Here is a 20,779-nt window from a genome sequence, read left to right on the forward strand (position 1 = left end):
GGGCGTTTGGCTCCAGTGGCAGATGTAGTGACCTTCATGGTCTGTCACCGGGTTCACATCAACCGCTACACACTCGTATTCAGAAGGATCAAGAAGTTAAATGTGGGTGGAATGTATAGAAAGTTCTCAATACGGTATCATTGAGTACCCCGCGTCGTTCCCGGTCCGGGTTACAGAAGGGACTGTGTTCTCCCACGCTGTGGGAGATTATGGTTACCTCATCGGGCGATCCGTTTCAATATGGGCAAGTCGTCATAATGCAGTACCCGTTTATTTTCTGGCAATTTTATCGGGTTTCCTCTTTGATCTGAAAATGGTAGTCCCCTTATCGTGTCTTGAGAATCCGCGCAATCTGTGCGGTCAGGAGTTTGGCTCTGGTTTGGACACTGAGCTTCCCCCGCAAGCGTGGTGTGCAGTGCAAGCGGGGTGGGCAGTGCAGTCCCTGCTGTGTGGTCGGCCTTGCGCTAGACGTTTACTATGACCTGCTCTATATACAGGACTGGCCACGTGGGTCAAGGATAGAATTGCACTCCTTTTCTTTTGTACTCAAGGGATCCAGTCAAACAGAGCTCGATGAGGAGCCCTTCAAAGTTCGAAAAGGGAAGTCGACAGGGTGTGTTTGTAATACTATCCCTTGGGTGACATGTACTGTACCCAGGGTCCTTCAAGCGTTGAGGTCCTCGGATTGTTTTTTCCACCATTATGGTGGGTCGCTTGCTCATATGCAGAGTCCATAACTTTTTACTACTTTTGATAATGTTAATTAAATTTAATATTTACATTCAGCGTGTCTTTCGACAGACGCATTCTCAACGCACGTTTTGAAGAGTGAAATTCGACTACCATCAACTGAAGACTTCAGACGAACTCATACTAGGCCTCAGCCTTGCAGTACGGAGAGTGGGGCGATTTAACATTATTCACTTCTTCTAGGTAATGTCTCTTCTCACATTCTCCTTGTGTTGCCATTGTCTACTGCCTTTCCTATTTGTGAGAAAAGTGTAGGTGTCTCATTTACTAGTCCTCGAGGATCTGTCATACAGGTGACTAGGACACGTCCATCGCTATTGGATCCAGTTCCACTCTTTTCTGACATGAACACTTTAGCACACCATGAAAGACAACGGACTAAAACCAGAGCCGTTTACCTGACATGTCCCAACACAAGGGTCAGGCAAAGTCAGGCCATTGACCAGAATCACACACACCTGCCGGCCCTTTCCCTTCCCCATAGGGATAAAAGGAGGAGCACGAGAGCACAATACAAGCAAGGCAGAATGCACAACAAGACGACTAACCCAGTACGGCAGTTCAAGTGGGGAGAAAGGCAGCTAGATCCGAAAGGGTGACAAGGAGAGATGCGGCCTTGCCCTTTCTGACCTAGACCTTTGGAAGGAATCGTAAAAATGCAAACAATAGCCAGCATGTGTTGCAGCAGATGTCAATGGTACACGGGGCACTCCTCTGCTGATAACCAAGCCAGGGAGAGACGCCTGCTACTGTGGTACTGTCAGTGACTCCAGAGACAATAAAAGCCAAGCGGTTCATCACAGCTGGTGAGTCAAGAGGAGATCCGATAAGAAATTAAACTGTGTTGAACAAAAGGCTAATTGAAGAAAATACGAAGAACTGTTAATACGAAAGGGCAAAACCAGCTACAGAGGGGTCCGGCACCACATGGGTGCTTGCTTGAGAAACTCTGGGTGATTACTCTATTGTTGAAACTACCGTTACCAGGAAACGTTGGTAAAGGCGTGAGGAAATGGTCAAAGTGGTCATGCAGGAGTCTAGTAAAATCCTCTGTACAGTTGAAAGTCTTTGACCGGCAGATGATTGGAAAGCTAAGGTAAGTGAAACCTGCATCGGATCAAAGTATAAAGAACTGTGTGAGTGAACTTGACGGGGGGATGCCGATGAGAAGGTTTGAAGCCTGAAGTCCCAGTGAACAAACAGTGTGTTGACAAAGGTGAACCCGATAGAGGGATGTCCACAGTGACCTGTTTATGAAGACATTAAGATCTGTGATTGCCAAAAGTGAAGTTGATTTGAGGAAAGCCGTAGTGAACCCGATGGAGGGAGGCTAATGTTCAAGAAGGGGTTGAGCCTGGAATAGGGTGACCCAGGAGTGAAAAACCATCATTCCATTCAGTGGAGTAACTTTACTGAAAATGTTGGGGGGGGACATGACAAATGAAGGAAAGGGACGGGGTGGAGGAAGGGTAGATGGTGGCTCTGAGGGATAACACGAAACTACAACACCACAAGGCCCTTGCTGATGCTCTGTCATAACTTCAGTGTGTCTTTAGAATTCACTGCATTGACAACAGTTAAAAATGCCAGTCTAGCCAATTAATAACACATACCATGCTTGCTTTATCAAGATGCCCAGAATAAAGTCATGTCACAGTAAGAAAGGGCTAGACTAGCTGCCCCAAAATGCCAGTCTGAGTCTAGCCATGTAATATTTCATATTTGCCTTCTCGATACCTATAAACAAATGCTGCACCTGACAAGGCGCATCTCGTGCAAATAAATATATATATATATATATACATACACACACTCAAAATTCATACCCATTCACCATGGACGGCATCAGGGCCTTTAGGCCTCGAGCTTCAGGGGTGCCCCCAGCACCTTCCCCCATGTTGCCAGTCAACACTCACCTGTTTTGTAACACAGCAATATATTCATTTCTCTCTATTTTCGTTGTAGGGCTTAAAATGTACACTGTGCAGCGCTTGCACTACAAACTGCATTTTCGCTTCCCATGGGATACACCAAAGTGTTATTGTTAAGAAGGATTTCTGAACTCTGACCTGGAGGGGCAGAGGTTCAGAAGCCCGACCTAGTTTCTTGGAACAGAGTAACCCCCGGACAAGCCAGACCAATCAGGGTAGCTATGGCAGGTGGTCAAGACTAAGTCTCAGGAGGGTTGAGGGCGACTGAAGAACCTCAGTGGGCACACAGAGCAAGGACACTTACAAATTACTCCAGACAGGTGTTATATCAAAAATATAGACACATTTATTACAAGGCCTTTGTAACATAGACCATAGCAAAATAATCACAGTATCACTTAGTAAACCAATACATCACACTCAATACAATATATATAGAAGACCATAGGGGTCTAAAGGGGAGACTGCATGAAATATGTCTCCAACTGTCAGGATTAGTCAGGCGAGTACAAAGGCAGCGAATATGGCAAGGGAAATGTGCACTAAATCACACAGTGAATAGCTTAAAATTAAACTACGTGCACACAGGAACAACGACTCATGTATGCTAGAACCCAGGAGTGCAAATAGAGTGTGACAACAAAACCAATATATGAAAAGGGATGTGGGGTAAGCACCTGACCGCGAGGAAAGTCGGCAAGCGCCTTAACCCCAATTGCTGTTACAGGTACTGACAGCGCTAAACCCACGTGGAGGGCAAGCAATGACAGGATCTGTGAACTAACACTCTTGATGGTATTAAATAAGGGAACTAAAGAACAGTACTCACGAGGACGAGATAAACCTCTTGAATGTCAGCTAGCCCAAGAATCCTGTTGATGAAACTGGGACCCAGAAAGGCTATAACAGCAATGGGAGGAAAACTAAATACCTAAGTTGGAATAGTGATTACGAATTAGTGAGGAAAACATAAGCATTCACACAGGAGCTAGCTACAACCGCACACCACACCTAATAATCAAATGGGAAATAAATGCAGAAGTGCAATGGAAAACATGGAATGGATCCCAATAGAAGTAAGGATCAGGAGCAGGGAAAAACGAAATAACCAATGCAAACTTCCCCCTACCCCTCCAAGGAAAAGACAGGAAGCTAATCTAAGAGGAAGGCTAAGGCATACGGGTTTACAGCAGCAAAATACAGAGTCAAAGAAATATAGAACACAGACAAACTGGGCTGCATCTAAAAGGGGAAAGCACTGAGAAATGCTGCCTGCAAACAGAGGAAGACAAAAAGGGAATCAAGGGAGCAGAAATCAATTAGCGCATGAATCCGAAATCCAGGGCGGAGGAACAAGAAAACAGGAACTAGGAACTAGGTACAAAAGCTAAGATCAAGGAACAAGGGACTAGTCACAACAGGAAACACTGCAACGATGACCAGCGCTGGACTGAAGTAAGACTGAGGCTTTTAAAGCTGCTTAACGAGCACACGCCTCAGGTGTGCTGATTGCTGCACCTGCAGCCACAGGTGTTGCCTATCCTCCACCCAACCTTGTCCTGCAAGGGTGGAGGTGAAGCAGTGGGCCAGGCATTCTGGGAAGCATAGTCATTTGGTTAAAGAAGCATGCTGGCTGCCAAAAACCTGGAATGGATCCGGAAGGGAAGTAGCTTGGAAAATAGGGATTTAGCGCTCCCAATTCATCACAGCACTGTAGCATAAGGTTCGGAGGAAAAGTCCAGTAGGGAATAAACCCCAAATCATGCCCCCAAGTGGTGGGAACGGGAGCGAAGGGAGCGAGTCGTGACACCAACATAAAGGGGAAGGAAACAGGCAGTGCAGTTAATCTTTAGGCCCAGTTCAACATCAATAATACACCTAACTAAGAGACAGTCCAAGCCCTACGAAGAGAGGAGCCCTGTGCTCAATAGTACATGCACGCGCTTGTGCCAATGGGCGGAATAGGGTCTCTTCAAGGGTCTCTAGCAGCTCAGGAAGGTGGATCAGGCGATGCAGAACAGGTTCCCACTATTCAAGAAGGAACTCCACTTGAAGGCAGAGGCAGTTTGAGAGTGCGGGATGGAGTCGCTATTTCGCAATAGCTGTGGAAAGGAGAGTGGCCCCCAGGGGCCACTTGTGCATAAAAATGGGCTCTTGCGCTAGGGGCCACCAGTTGGGGTAAGGACTACTCAACGGTCCCCGATGCAAGCATACCCAAACTTTGCCAGTTCAGACCACTTCGCTGGCAGGTTCGAATGCAGCAAAAAGGATGCCTCGGCATCTTTCAGTTCCTAAAATACAGTGATGATTCCCAAACGGGACAGTGGCGATTTCTCTGCTCAGGGTGGAGGAATCGACCCAGGTTCACTGCAGCAGGCTTCAGGGGCAAGAGGGTCACAAATGCAACGTACTTGCACAGGACGTTGCTGCAGCAGGGCAACACGGCAACCGCGCTTACTCTGGTCCTGGCACACTCGTCTCACTTCAGACCTAGGAATGCCAAGTGTACGAAATTCAGTGTGAGGGTGCCGTGGACACAGAGCTAGCAGTATACCAAGTTTCAAGGGCCTCCTCGAAACGGTGGCGGTGACAGAGCAAAGCAACTCGGTAAGCTGGTCAGTCCACTGGTTGGCCCAGGCGCACTTCCGAGAAAGCTTACTTGCAAGGTTTGATGAAGGTGCAGAGAGTAGTTGGTCCCACTATTCCAATGGGTCGAGGCGTCTTCGCAGACCTTCTAGGACGACCAGATGCAGAGGGGTCCCACAGGATGACAGCGGTGTCAGGGTGCCAAACATTCCAGCGGTTCCTCGACTCAGCTTCGTAGTTGCAGGATACTTGGATCCTATCCTTTGTTCGGTGAGAACTCAGGAGATCGACATGGTAGTGGTGTTTTCAGCCCCTCTTATCCAATGTTCCCTTTGTGCCAAAAAGGAGGGGACCCAATGGGAGATTTGTTCACAAACACACACTCCATACGTGGACCAATCACGGACCACGGTGGTCCCAGGCATTCATGGCACTCCAGACTCTCTGGCACCCAGGATGTGTATTGCAATCAGACATTCCAGTCCACATCCTGGAGGCACACACACAAGGCATGCAGAAGCCCGCAAAAGCATTGGGATTTGCGGGAAAGTGCATGACCAAATAAGGACTGACCCCGGTCGACTCGACCTGGGGAAGGTGAAGGGGCAAGATGGCCAAAGGACAGGACAAAGAACCTTGTGGCATGGCCATTTTGGGGCCAGGCCTCCTATTTTTGCCAAACGCGGTTAAAGTGGTCAACATGGCAGGAAAGGGTTAAAAATAATGCGAAACGATATCTACCACTAGTCCTGTCCATGACACAGCTGCTCAGTTCATTAAAAGTCCAGCGAGAGTATCTAGGGCCTTTGGAAATGACTATAGACCCACGTGTGCTGTAGGGTAAGATACATTGCACACTTGTTACATGTTGCACAAAAATTGCAACATGAGGAAAGGACTAAGGGAAACAAAGTCTCCCAGTACTAACTGTCTTAAGGGCTTGTCAGTTTCCCCATAAAAAGTGAGCAAAAGCCCAGAGGAGTGCAGCTGGAGGGTGTGCTTCTCTGGCAAAGTCGGTCAATGGTATCTAAACATCAGCAAAAGGTTTGGGGGGTTATGATATGATATGATATGATATGGCATTTGTAACGCGCCTATACACAAGTGTTTCAATGCACGACGAGGCAGGGATGGGGGAACAAGGGGAAGACAGGCAACGATCCTACTAGGCCAGGTGTCATTCAGATCACGCACGTGCAGGGGTAGGGGGAAGGGAGAAAGTGCATGGGGAAGGGGAGGGGGGAAGTGCAGTACAAGCAAAGTAGAATAAAATAAATAAAAAGGGCCAGCTGGTGGCAAGTGCAAGGTAAGTGCAGACAAGTGCTGGGAAGGGGGCGGCTGTAGGGATACAGAGACTGTCCCGCAGTGCAGGGGTTGCCAGGGAGGCAGTGCAAGTGGAGAGTGGCTGGGCCCAGGACCGGGGTCGGTGAAAGTGGCCCAGTTGCAGATACAGTGCAGTTTCAGTGAAGAATTAGCAGGGAAGAAGGAGAGAGAAAGCAGAAGCAAAGAGGAAGGTTTTGAGGTGCTTCCGGAACCGGAGATGGTTCTCCTCAAGTTTCAGGGAGGCAGGAAGGCTGTTCCAGAGGGAGGCCTATGCCGCAGAGAGAGATCTACCCCCAGCTCGTTGCTTCGAGAAGCGGCTGACCCTGAGGGAGTTGGAGACGGATGAGCAAAGGGCTCGCGAAGGAAGATATTTAGGAAGAGAGAGTTGAAGGTATTTAGGCCCCAGAAGGCCTTGTGGACAATGCAGAGGGTTTTGAACTTTATCCTCGCAGCCACTGGGTGCCAGTTTAGAGATTTCAGTCCTGGAGAGATACGGTCCCTGGGCTTGAGGCCAAGGACAAGTCTCGCAGTTCTGTTCTGGATGAGTTGCAGAGGGCGGAGAGTGGAGGCAGGCAGATTAAGATAGAGGCTGTTACAGTAGTCCAGCTTTGAGAGAACCAGGGCTCGGGAGACAGTGAGCTTCTGGGGGAAGGAGAGGAAGGGAAGAATACCTCTGAGGAGATACAGCTGGTAGTGTGACTTCTTAGAGACGTCAGATATATGAGGAGAGAAGGAGAGTGTGGAGTCGAAGATAACCCCAAGGTTTTTTGCCTTGCAGGTAGGAGCAGGAAGAGGGTTGACACATGGAGGGAAAATTGGATACAATTATGAAATCTTTCCTAACACTTATCACCCCATTGCCTTCTAACACTGGTTCCTCTACATCAGCCATTTGCTGACAAAGAAGGGTTTAGAGCTCTTCATTGGGGATTTAGTGTTTAACCTCCGTGCTGGCTGGCTGCCTCGAGACAATTGGCGGCTATTAACCATATCTTTCTCGCCATTGTAATATATTCACCCCACGGTTGCCTACGGTTGTTTTTGCGCTCTAAGCAGGGGGCCTAAGCATGTTGAAAATGGGCCCCCACACATCTTCATTCCTGTCTGCCACCCACCCAGTGACACAACAACATAACATTCACAAACTTCATTCCACCCAGAACATCCAAACAATACATTATTTATCATTCATTCAGACACAAAAGTCAACACACATATGCTTGCATGCACTCACACACGCATGCACCCAGCACCTCCATTGCAATGCACTATGTAAACTCTGTGCTGCATTCAAAGGTGCGTCTAATGTCTTTCAATGCATTCAGTATTTAAAAGTATGTGTTTTGGCATTCAAAAGTACTTACAGTAACTTTCAGTTTGTTGGTATTCAAAAGTACTTGTTTCAAGTTCCTGGAGCTCCCTGGTATGTGTGTTTACCTGTTTTCACTCGCCGGTTGCACACGGCAGCTCCAGTCGTTTTCTTTTAACTCTTCACTCTGCTTTCCGGCTTCCACTAGCTCAGCTCTTCTCTCGCGGCAGCCACAGACAGCACTGCACACTCTCCTGGTGTCTTGCAGCGGCTGGAGTGCTTCGGCAGCCCACAGCTCCCGCTGCGTGCACCCGATAAGAAGGGTGGCAGGACTACCAGACCATCTCACGGCCGGCTTTGGCCTCTGCTTCCCTATCTCCTGCTCATCACGGCTCCTGGCTCCTGTGTCTCCAGCTCCTCCCTCTCCAGCCCGTTCCTCTTTGTGCTTTGTGGCAAGGATTTTTATACCTATTGGTATTGTTAAATGACTGCAGGTGTGGGTCATTAAGTCCAATTGTGTGACTATGTCGAAATCCATTAGCTGGCCATATCTGGCTGTTCCACCGGTACACCACAATAGTCCTCTTCTTTGTCTCAGTACCAGAGTGGTGTTTGGGGCAATCTGAATGAATAAAGGAAATGTGTATAACTCTGTATTGTATCCTCCTCGTCTTGGTACCTGCCTGATGTGTGTCTTCCTTAACAATATAAGGCTAAAATGTGTTTATCTCACCCAAATGAGGATTTGTGTTCCTAGTTGGTCTCTTCCTTGTTCCAGTGTTGAGGTGGAGTTTCTGGTGGACATTTCGGAGGGAATAAAAGGGAAAGGGCTCACAGTAGCCTACAAAGGCTTGCGGGATAGAGGGTTCCTTCTGAAAAGGGAATGGGGGATCCTTGTCTCACCTAAGGACGTCTTCTCCCCACTCCCGAAGTTCCCTTCACCCAGGTGATCCTCCCTCGCATATCCACCCCCAGGGTCGGGGTCCAAAATTGATGGCCGTTCCCTGGCCACTCGAGAGGAGGACCCAGTGGGAAACGAAGTGAGGACGCCCTCAGGTTCCTCACATACCCTTCCCCTATGAATGTTGGATTTATGTGTTTCACAGGGAAAACAGAAGAGGAAATCAACATTTGCCTGATCTCGACCTTTACAGTGTTCCACTGTGAAACAATATGGCTGAAGGTCCACGAACCAACACATCATTCTCGGGTTTGACTCTTTTCGTTGGCTGATCCACACCAAAGGAGAATGATGGGTAACGGGTCTGAATTTGCAACCCAATAGGTAATATTTTAGATGGAGTATGGCCCATTTGATTGTTAAGGCCTCAAGCCCAATAACTGAATAATTCTTCTCCTTGGGAAACAACATCCTACTGATGTAGAGTTTGGGGTGTTCTAGTCATCATGATCTTGCAAGAGGACTGCTTCCAGTCCCATTAAAGAGGCATCTGTTTGCAGGATAAAGTCTTTAGGGGAAATCATCTACCTTTAAAATGGGGCTCTGACAAAGGGTCTTCTTTAATGTAGTATAAAAGATTTGATCTTCTTCATCCCACCTGATCTTTTGAAGCTCAGCGTTTTTCAGTTTATCTGTGAGTCTTGCGGTTGTACATGACAAATTAAATTTAGGATAAATTGGCAGTAGTAGCCGATCAATCCTAAAAAGGCTCTAAGGTTTCTTGGTCTGTGGCGTGTGGGTGTCAAGGACAGCATTAACTCTTTCCTGCTCGGATTGTACAGTGCCATTACCCATTGAAAATCCCAGATATTTGACTGCAGATTGAGCCAATTCAAATTCTTTTGGATTAGCTGTTAAACCTGCCTTACTCCTGCGTCCCGTCCCCTTTCCTCCATACTGTAAGGGCGTCCCTCTCTAGGGATGGAAACGGAATCTTTTTCACCAGAAGAAAATGTCTTTCTCCTTCAAATTGAATTGCGCGGCCCCGGGAGCGGCCCCGGGAGCTTGCACTCCCTTTACACCGCCCTCCAGCGCCACACCTTAGTTTTCTCTCTGCGTGTACGGGAGCGGACCTGCTTCACCTATGCTGTGGTTGAGGCCCTTTTTTCCTCACGTAATTCCACGTGGTTGGAATCTTCTCCAGGGATATTTGTCCCTCTATTTTATTATTTATTGCTAATCAAGATTTCAATTTTATTTATAGAAACTAAAATGACACCGTCCTCAGGCACCTCGCCCCTCCCCGGCGCATGTCAGCCGCAGCGGGCTTTAGTAGGTGCCCGGCCTGCGACGGATCCTTTCCTACATCCGACCTGCATTCTCTCTGCCTCTGGTGCCTCGGGGAAGACCACTGCTGGCGCGGTTGTTTGGCATGCAAAGCCCTTACTCCTGAGTCACTAAATAACCGGGTGGCCAGGTGGAGGGAGTTGTTCTCCAGGTTTCCACCTGAACATATCAAGGAGTACGTACATAAAAAAAAAACAAGGTAAGTGTTCTATTCTCCAAAGCACCCGGCAAAGGTGACTCCTTCCCTGGGAGGTGACCTAGTGGGATGGGCCAATCAGGCTTCATTACCAGCAAGGGTACCAAGGCCCTCCGAGCTACTGGCCGAGTGGTCCACGGATCCTTCCGGTCCCAGCACTGAAGGGCCAGACAGCTCTTATACCAGGGAATCCCCCAAGGGGCTCTGCTCTATTACTGGGCCCAAGCCTAAGGGGGCGTCTACACGTAGTAACAAAAGCACTAGTGACACCATTGCGAGGGCGAACAGCCTACCAGGTCCATACCCCAGGTGCATGGGAGGTCCAAACCTATGCATGCAAGCTAACAGGTGGAGGCCAGAGCCAGTACCTCTGCGGACACGGAGGCCGCGCCTGGCATGGTGCAGGACAAAATGGTACCACAGTCAGATAAAATAGCTGTTAGGGAGAATTCTCTGTTAAAGCTAATTTCCCAAACCTAGTGAGTCCCCCAGCAGCTTTGCTGGATTTTTGGGGTTTATTTTTTCCCCTGCTAAGAGTAAGACTCTTTTTCTCCCACTCTTAGACATGATTTGAGATATCCTTTGACTTTGTAATGTGTTTTATGGGCTTTGGGGTCTTTTACTCCATAGGGTTTCATGTGGTTTTTGGTAAGTGTGTTACACAGCATCCTCAGTGCAGTAAAACAGGGGTGTCATAGTGACCCCCAAACATAGACTCCATACCCTGGGACTGACTACTGTCTCCCAGGGCATGTAAAGTCACCATTGACTTTACTAGTCTTAAATTGGGAACAGAACCAGTACACACCATCATATTGTGGAAGTACTGGTAGGGGTCATTAGATTGCCCCTGGGTCTGTTTTTCGAGGGGGCACTGTGCAGTCCCCCCGTCAAGTTTCTGGCTGGTGGCAGTGGTTACCACGCGAAATATTCCACCGGAATATTTTCTATGGGATTTTCCCATTCATTTTAAACGCACCACTTTTTGTTGCAATGTTAAAGATACCGCTGGGTTATTTATTTAATATTTATTCCCCCGGTTGGGTCTTTTTGCCAGGACTCAGTTTTAAAATGGTGTTTGTGTTCGCCTCTGTAACTCCAACCCAAGTCGAGCCCTTTGTTCCACTTTTTGGCGGGCTTCTACACAGAAGCCTCCAAAAGTGGTGCCACTCTGTCTGGGTCTACAGGATGTGTGGGAGGGGGGTTTAGGCACCCTGGACTGAGTTGCCTCGGCAACTCAAGTCGCACTCTTGTGTGATTGGCCCAGTGGTGTGCTGCCCGGCTCACCACTTAGCATGTTTGAGTGACAGCTAGGACTGATGAATGGGGGTTTTCTGCATAAAAGCAGGGCTTTGGGGACTGGGACTTCAGACGTCGCCACAGGACCAAAGAATCCAAAGAGGGAGAAGCTAAGCCGACCTGCAACGACGACACCATCGGTGGGGCCCTGCTGAACCGACTCACCACTTCTTCCGACAGAGGAGATCTTCACCCCGAAGAGTCTTCTTCCTTTGACTGGTGGGAATAACCAGCTTGCCCGCCTTTTTCGCCTCCCCGGATCATCTCGTGGCCGCCTTGCCTGTGCCAAGCACCCCGGCAACCGGGATACCACGTTTTACCACTACCACAAATAAAAGGGTAGTACCTTTTAACCGGAGAACTCTGTGGCTGGTTTCTTCCCTAGCAGTGCAACGACCTTCAGCTTTCCTCCACGTCGAGATCTTCTCTTCCTCTGGACGACGCCGCGACTTGCATCCACTGCCAGGAACAACTGCCCCTGCTGGAGGATTCTCTCCACTTTTCAAAGTACTGTGTCCGCCTGGCCTCCCTCGCAACGGTCTCTGTGGGGTGTCTCGTAAATCCTTAATTTACCACTTGGGTTGGCCCTTGGCTGGCTAACTGAACTTTTCTGAGCTGAACTAATTCCTTTTTAAACTCTCTGCAAGACTTTTCAAACCTTTTAAACTGTGTGATCTTGGGCGCATTGGTGTTCTACTCTCTCTAAGAGGGAGCCGGGCCTCTGAACTTTTTGCTCACAAGTAGACTTTGACTTTCCTGCCTTGCTGAGTGCTTCTAAAGTATTGTGTTGTGTCCTTTTCTAATTTCTGCCTTTTCCCTCCCTTTTTTGATAACTTATTGGAGTGCCAAAATTTAGTTAAGCGCTCACCTCTGTCTGAAAATAAGTGGTGTTAACTAAGACTTGTCTAATAAGGAATAAGGGATGTATATATATTAATAGTGACTGTGTTTTTGAACTTGCTTACAATAATAGTGCTGGAGTGTTTCTAAGTGTGTCTTTAAATAAATAATGATATACTTAATACCAGTCAGTGTTTGCTTGTGCTACTGTATTTTGGTACCTATCTTGTATACTCTATATACTGTCTAACTCTTCTTGAGAGAAGTCTGGCTGCTCAGCCACAGCTACCAGGTAAATCTGGGTGGTACAGACTGCTACCAATTGGGTTTACGGCCAACACCTGTAGTCTTAAGCCTTTTGCAGTGGTCCCTAAGGGAACTGCACAGGTGTCTGCCTAACAATAGAGGCATGTGCAGAAGCACACCAATCCACTGAACCCCAAAGACAGTAATTCACCCGAGGGTTGAATGGTCTCCCATGAGCACGCGGCAAGTCACATGCTGCACTTCCTACCCGATGCCCTCAGGACAGGTGCGCTACACAGAAGCAGGCTATTCGCAGAGCAGACACAGCGTATGAAGAGCACAGCAGTACAGGTCGGTCACCCCATCCGTGCCTATGCAGGAGGGCAGCTCTCCAGCATGCAAGGAGCAATTTTTCGAAAGATTCCTCGCACTAATGAGATCTCCTCAAATGGGCGGTATCTTGAGTTGAATTATCCAAGACGTCATCCAGCCTATGCTCCTGCATCCTCTGGCGCCAATCCAACTGCTGGTGGCTCCAAACCTAATCTTGACGCACTCTCAACTCACGGAGACTCCGGCCCCCGCTCACTCTAGCAAGGCAGCCCAGTCCCTGCCGCAGGTGGTCCCCCAGGCCACGGCACCCCTAAGGACGCAGCCTGCAGATAATATGGACCCACAAGACATAGCGGATCAGGGGGACACGGACGAGGAGGATGAGCAGGACACCTCTTCTTCGGCAAGGGCTTTCCATGACAAGTTAACTGGATACGTGGAATACCTGGGCATTCCTCAGCCACAGAAGGAGAAACCAGAAGCAGGGGTCCTAGTTGAGGTGTTAACCATCCTTTCGACCACCAGATCGGGCATCTCTCTCCACAAAGATGTTGAGGCTGGACCAAACCCCATTCGTAGCTGCCAACCAAGAAGTGGCTCGACGCAAAATATAGGCAGGCAGAGGGCAACTCACTCCTCCTGTCGGTGCACCCGCAGCCACATTCATCGGTCATTGCGGCAGCTTCCATGTGCGCCAATCCACAAACATCCACTACATCCTCTTTTATTTTGCCTTGCTCGACAAGGAGGAGAGGGTTCTGGAGGCCTACGGAAAAAAGGTATATATAAGGGAGATTGCAGATTTCCTCCCAGAGCTGCCAGCTCTCAGGCAGGCGTATTTCAAGGGCGGTTTGGCCAAAGCCAAAATTATGGCACAAGACTTAATGGAGTCCTCTGTGGCTCATATAGATACGGCAGGTTGAGCCATTTGTATGGCCAAGATATGAGGCGGATGGTGTGGCTTAAGGCCACCAGGTTCAATTCTGATGTACAAGACCGCATCCTCAACCTCCCTTTTGAGGGAGGGGACCTGTTCCATTCTTCAACGGATGAAGAGTTGGATTAGAAAACGAACAGTTCCCAGACAGCAGTCCCGGCCCAATAGGGTTCATACGTTCGGCGGCGTCAGGGGCTTCCAAGACCGGAGAGTTAGACAGCCTGACAGGTCCCCAAGTCAACACCGACATAAACAAGAGAAGACATCACACAAGGGCTTCTGCTAGTCCCCCTCCCAGGCACCAGCCTCAGAGGAAAAGAAGCAGTGACGGGATCATCAAGGTCCGCAGTTCTCCGGTGGGCGCCATGCTTGCTCTTTACATTCAGTTCTGGCGGGCTCTCTTTGTGACCCATGTATCCTCTCAGTTGTATCTCACGGATACCGCCTTCCCATCCGACAAATCCCCCCATCCTCTCTTCTACCCCCCCGATCGATACACCATCTCTCCTTGTGGAGATCCTTTCACTCGTTATGAGCGGGGCAGTAGAGGAAGTTCCCCCATTGCAAAGAAGCTTTGGGTTTTACTCTTATATTTTCGCAATACAGAAATAGAACCAGACAGTTCTGAGAGTGGTTCTGGATCTATCCTTCATAAACCCTTTCTTACCCCACCAAAGGTTCCAGATGGTTACACCAGCGCTGTTAGTGGAGTCTCTGTGTGGGGGAAGTGCTCCCTGGACCTGAAGGATGCATACCTACACGTCCTAATATGGCAACCCCACCGGTCCTTCCTCCGGTACTGGGTTATGGGTTCCCACTTCCAGTAGAAGGTCCTTCCGTTCAGGCTCAAATCAGCCCCAAGAGTATTTCCAAGACTCATGAATGCAGTGGCAGCGCTAATCTGGTCGGAGGGCCACCATGTGTACCCATAGCCCAACGACTGGTTGGTCAGGGTGGATTCACCAGGGGAGGTGAGGAATACGGCCTCCAGACTAATGACTATTCTCTACAAACTAGGGTTCTCCATCAACCTTTGAAAGTCTCAGCTCCAGCCTACACAAGTCTTGGTCTTCCTGGGTCTCAGGTGGGATACCAAAGAACAGCAAATCTTCCCCATCATGGAGAATGTGGCGACTCCCAAAGCGGCTACTGGGCATTTTCTCAGCAGGTCGGAAACTTCGACCTGGTGGTACCAACATATTCTAGGAAATTATGGCAGCATGCCTTCTGGCAGTTCTGCATACCAGACTCAAAATGAGGAGGGTGCAGTTACAATTCTCAGGCTCGTGGAACCAGGAAACAGGCTCCCAAGCAGCATTAGTCACCATCCCTGCACATCTCCTCCAAGATTTGGTGTGGTGGAGGCATGACACCAATCTTATAGCGGACAGACCATTCAGACCCCCCCTGCCCGCATATACCATTACGACAGACTCCTCCCTGGATGGGTGGGGAGCCACCCTGGACAACCACAGTGTGCATGGTCTGTGGACAACGGAGGACCAGAAGAGTCACATCAATTGGCTCAAATTAATGGGCATGTGACTGGCTCTCAGGGCCTTCCTCCCTGTGATCAAGAACAGTCCAGTCTGTGTTCAGACGCACAGTTCCACCTGCATCTATTACCTCAACAAGCAGGGGGACACCAGATCTCCTACCCTGTGCAGGCTGACCATCGACATATGGGAATGTGCAATTGCCCACAACATATGGCTTTCGGCAATCCACCTCCCGGGGGAGTCCAACCCAGAGGCGGACAAACTCAGCAGTCTGGGGGTGGACAACTACAAGTGGCAGTTGAACAAACAGGTTCTGCAGGAGATCTTCAGCAAATGAGCAAAGCCCCAGATAGACCTATTCACCACAAAACACAACCGGAGATGCCAGTATGCTTCCTGGATGGGATAGGGCAGATGATCGCTGGGGATGCCTTGCAACTCCAGTGAAACGGGATGTGTGCTAAAACAATTCCCTCTGACTCCTCTAATCCACAAAGTTATCTGCAAGATCATAGAGGCATGCCACCTGAGGCTAATTCTTTTTTATTTTTAAACCTTTATTTATTAAACAGTGAAGGTCATCCCGTGCAACAAAACAAACCATATTTGTGCGTCACTCTGCCATCTTGCCATCATAACAAAACAATGTCCATGAAATGCCAAGCACTCCAAACATTACAAAAAAAAAATAAACAAATAAGGGAACAGTAGGAGTTCTACATTGTTAGACAATTGACCACGAAAATACTCTTGAAATGGTCCCCAAATGTTCTTAGGTCTGCAGGTCGGCACAACCAATGAAATATATGTTTCTTCACATTCACATACATGAGTCATTTCCCTCTGCCACAAATTAATCCCTGGTGCTGCCACAGACTTCCATTTAAGCAGAATACACTTCTTGGCAATTAGACATCTGAGATTGAAAAGCTGTCTCTTTTTGGTTGTTGCCTTCCCGATGTCACCAAATAGATATTTGGGAAATACCAGTAACGGGGAGACATTGGTCAGTCATGAAGAATCTCACCCACCTCCTCCCAGAATCGGACCACCGGAGGGCAGGACCAGAACATATGATGTGTTACGACCTCAGCGGCACCACATTTGGCACAGGAGGGAGAAGCCGAAGGGGCACGTCTACCGATCTTCTCAGGAGTATAGTGCAAACCATTAAGCAGTTTAAATTGAATAAGGTGGTGCCTAGCATTCAACGAGACATCCTTAGTAAGCCTGCACCAGCGTGCCCATCTAACATCATCGAGCGGCCCGTCTAAGTGCTTCTCCCAAAACAGGCTAGCAGCGCCGGGCGTCCCCCTCATGTCCTGGCAATTCCGATATAGTGTGGAGATCAGACATCGAGTATACCCAGTGGTGACTACAGATTCCAGGGGCTGACATTCAATAGGTTCTATGGGGAATGATGACCACTTTGATCTGACTGCAGCCCTGATTCTTTAGTATTGTAGTGTACGGGTGGGGCCTCCCCCAAACTTTTTCACAAATTCTGATAGAGTAACAAAAGTGCCCTCACGGAACAGGTCTCTCAGCGTCATTTCACCCCCAGGATCCCAATCCACCTTGATAGTTTTGTCAAAGGTGGGTGGAAGGCCAGGGCACCTCCATAGGGGAATAGAACCTGCATATGGCTCAGAGGACTTCAATCTTTTAAATACCCTAGCCCAGGCATTGACAGTGGTGCGGACTGGGTCGTAAGTGCAAGTATCCAAATGTTTATTAGCAAGAACAATTGTGCGTAAACAAGTAGGGGCAGTGCTAAATCTTTCCAGTCCCGTGTGTACAGGGCAGGAGTGCAGGGCATACCAATGGCTCACGAAGTGCACCTGGGCTACCTCGTAATATAGCTCAAAATCAGGTGCCTGTAGACCGCCTTGCTCATAGGGCTTAGCCTCCCACTTCATGCATGGTGTATCCGAGCCCAAACAAAAACCAACTGCCAATGTTCTAAGTTTATCAAAATATTTCCTTCCCGGCCACAGAGGTACATTAACAAAATAATAGAGTAACTTGGGGACCATAACCATTTTCAGAAGAGACAGTCGGCCATACAGCGATAGAGGCAGTCTGTACCATAAATTCAACTTATCAGCAAGTATAGAAATATATTTCCAGTGATTCTCAGAGAGCAGCGTATGGTGCTGCCGCGAGACAATGATTCCCAAATATTTCAACCTCTCCGGCGCCCATTTGAAGCCTGTCAGATCTGCTGGGGGGACCGTAGATTCATTTAATGGGAATTGTTCTGATTTATCTTCATTTATGCGGTACCCAGAGAATATAGTGAATTTACGCACTTCCTCCAGTATCCGGAGGAGGTTAACTGACAGATTTCTGATAAATAATAGGGAATCATCCACATATAAAGAAATTATATGAGAAGGGCCAGTCATGCGAAGCACGCAATGTATATGCCTGGAACACATAATACAAGCCAAAGGCTCAATGGAGAGAGCAAAAAGGAGCGGGGATAAGGGGCACCCTTGTCGCGTGCCCCTGGCGAGCATAAATATGGGAGATATTGTAGACCCGGTCCTAACCCTCGCAATCGGCGAGGAATAAAGCAATTTGACAAATTGGATAAAGAACTCGCACAAGCCCATACGCCTGAGAACCGAGAACAGAAATTGCCAAGAGACAGAATCAAACGCCTTTTCGGCATCTAATGAGGCGGCCAAGGCCTGTGCATCTGGATTGATCTGTGAGAGCTAACCAAAGAGCCTGCGCAAGTTATGCTGTTGTACGCCCGGGGATAAAACCTGACCAGTCATGGTGGACCAGCGCAGTTAATGCGGAAGCAACCTTGACGCTAATAATTTTGTTAGGACCTTCGTATCTGAGTTAATCAGAGATAGCGGACGATAAGAACCCATATTTTCAGGGGGTCTATCAGGTTTCAGCAGCACCATTATCAACGCTTCCGATATCGAAGGGGAAAGAAGTCTGCATTGCAAAGATTCCTACCAGGTACTGAGCAGCTGCGGGGCCAGAATCGAGCTCAGTTCCTTGTATAACTCGATCCCGAGGCCATCAGGTCCAGGGGCCTTTCCTGAGGGAAGTGATTTGATAGCCTCTGCAATCTTGTCAGTAGTAAGGGGGAGATCTAACTCTTGACATGCCTCCTCTGTGAGTTTGGGAAGCAGAATAGCGTCCAGCTAATGTTCCAATTCCGACAGGGAGCACTGATCTGTGTTGGAGGAGAGCGACTTCTAGAACTCAAAGAATTCTGCATTTACAGCCTCCGGAGAACTAATGATATCACCTGACACCCCCTGAATTCCTGAAATGTGATGTGAGCTCATGTCCCCCCGCACCGCCCGAGTCAAATGCCGACCTGGTCTGTCTGCCTCCCCATATCTCTTAGCCTGGATAGGGCGGTATAGCAAACGGACATCTAGGTCCTCAAGTTCTTTGAACTTCAAGAGATTACTCTTAATGCAACCAAGTAGCGCCCTTTCACCCGTACATGCGTATTCGTCTTCCAAGTACTTCAATTCTGCCTCAACCTCAGCAAGCTATTCCCTGGTCTCACGCAGCTTCCCGGAGGCCTTAGAGATTATCTTACCCCTGACCCATGCCCTATAGGACTCCCAGATTGTACCCATCTGGGAAACCAACTATTCCTTTGTTAGGAAGAATTCCACTGATTCAATGTGTAAGCTTTCAGACAATGCAGCGTCTGATAAGCATCCCGGTGGCATACGCCATAGGGGCCGCGGTTGCACAGCATCATACCAGCCGAGTGTCAGTGTGATGGGAGAGTGGTCAGATAGGGTACGAGGGTAAATAGCGGAGTCAACAACCCGTGTCATGCGAGAGTCAGGAATTAACCATAGATCAATCCCGGAATGAACATCATGCACAGTGGAGTAATACGTATACTCACGCTTGGTCGTGTTACGACTGCGCAAGGGGTCAATCAGCCCTAGATGGCTCATAACATTCACTACCATACGGCCCGCTGCAGACAGCTCCCTCTGCGTGTCTCTTGAACGGTCTAGGGTGCAATCGAGAATAAGATTAAAATCGCCCCCTCGCCCCACAAATAACATGCCGGGATGGGTCCTTAATCAGGAGGTCAAGGATATGGGAGTAAAATTGGGGATCGTCGACGTTAGGGCCATACGTGTTAACCAGAGCAACATTGACTCCAAGTAATAAGCCCCACACCACCACATATCTTCCCAAAGGGTCTATTTCGCACCTGTGCTCTTGAAATTGAACGAAATATTGTATCAAAGTGAGCACACCCCTCGCCTGGGATGAATAACTGGTATAAAAACGCTGAGTTCCGCAGGATTTGGCAAATCTATCATTAATGGGCCCAAGGGCATGAGTCTCCTGAAGCATAACTATTTTGGGTGAACAGCGATTCAAATAAGCAGACACCTTCCGGGCTTTAATGGGGTGGTTGAGGCCACACACATTCCAAGAGAGAAAAGGTAGGTTAGCATTCACTTTATTCATGACCAAAGCATTATGCATATTGTGACAGACTGGCCGTGCTGAGAGATGAGTTATGAATATTGCAATTGGAGAGACCTTCACTCGTTTTCAAGATATAATTAAGCAATCTTAACAATGGACAGTAACAGCCTGTTAAAGCACATTCACAGTTGCATCAAATACAACAAGGAAATAAACACCCACATCCCCAGCCCCGACCCTCACCCTCATCATCTCCCAAAACTTGACGATGAATACCCAAGCATAAACAAACTCAACAAACTCCATGGGGTGCACTGTGAGGTCGCCCAAGAACCAAATGCATGGCCAACCACCTCAGTACAGTCCCTCCCGCCAGAAAAGGTTACACCCCTTCTAAGAGTGTGGACGAGGAAGTATGGCCGACGGCATCAATCGTTATTCATAATGTCTGGGGCACCAGTAAGAGCCGAGGATCCACACCGGTCACCACGGTCCCCACGCGGCAGAGGGATGGGAATATTGGCCTCAATGTACGATATCACTTCATTAAGCTCTTCAAAGAAATGGGCCCTGCCACCATGCTGCAGAAGATGTTTGGCCGAGTACAGCAGAGCATATTGCACCTGACGCATCTGCACCAATTTCTTAACAGGATCGAATGATTTTCGTCGGGAGAGCACAGCTGTTGCAAAATCAGGATATATGTGAATGTCGGAAGATTCATATCGCAGCCCACCATGCTCACAGGCCATACGCAGGATCAAGTCCCTGTCACAGTAGTTCAGGAGTCTGACCACAGTGGTTCGTGGAGGAGCACCCGGCTTAGGAACCGAGGCCAG

The 20,779-nt window shown here is 48.6% G+C and overlaps 1 protein-coding gene across 3 annotated transcripts in view; it reads left to right on the plus strand.

Moving 5' to 3' along the window:
• The window catches only part of SLC26A8 (solute carrier family 26 member 8), a 3,396,452-nt gene that overhangs the window by 2,669,084 nt on the left and 706,589 nt on the right, over window positions 1-20,779 (plus strand). The gene's annotated exons all lie outside the window — the stretch shown is intronic.

This window comes from Ambystoma mexicanum, chromosome 13 (assembly GCF_040938575.1).
Source record: "Ambystoma mexicanum isolate Mex_15411 chromosome 13, UKY_AmexF1_1, whole genome shotgun sequence".
Classification (NCBI taxonomy): Eukaryota; Metazoa; Chordata; class Amphibia; order Caudata; family Ambystomatidae; genus Ambystoma; species Ambystoma mexicanum.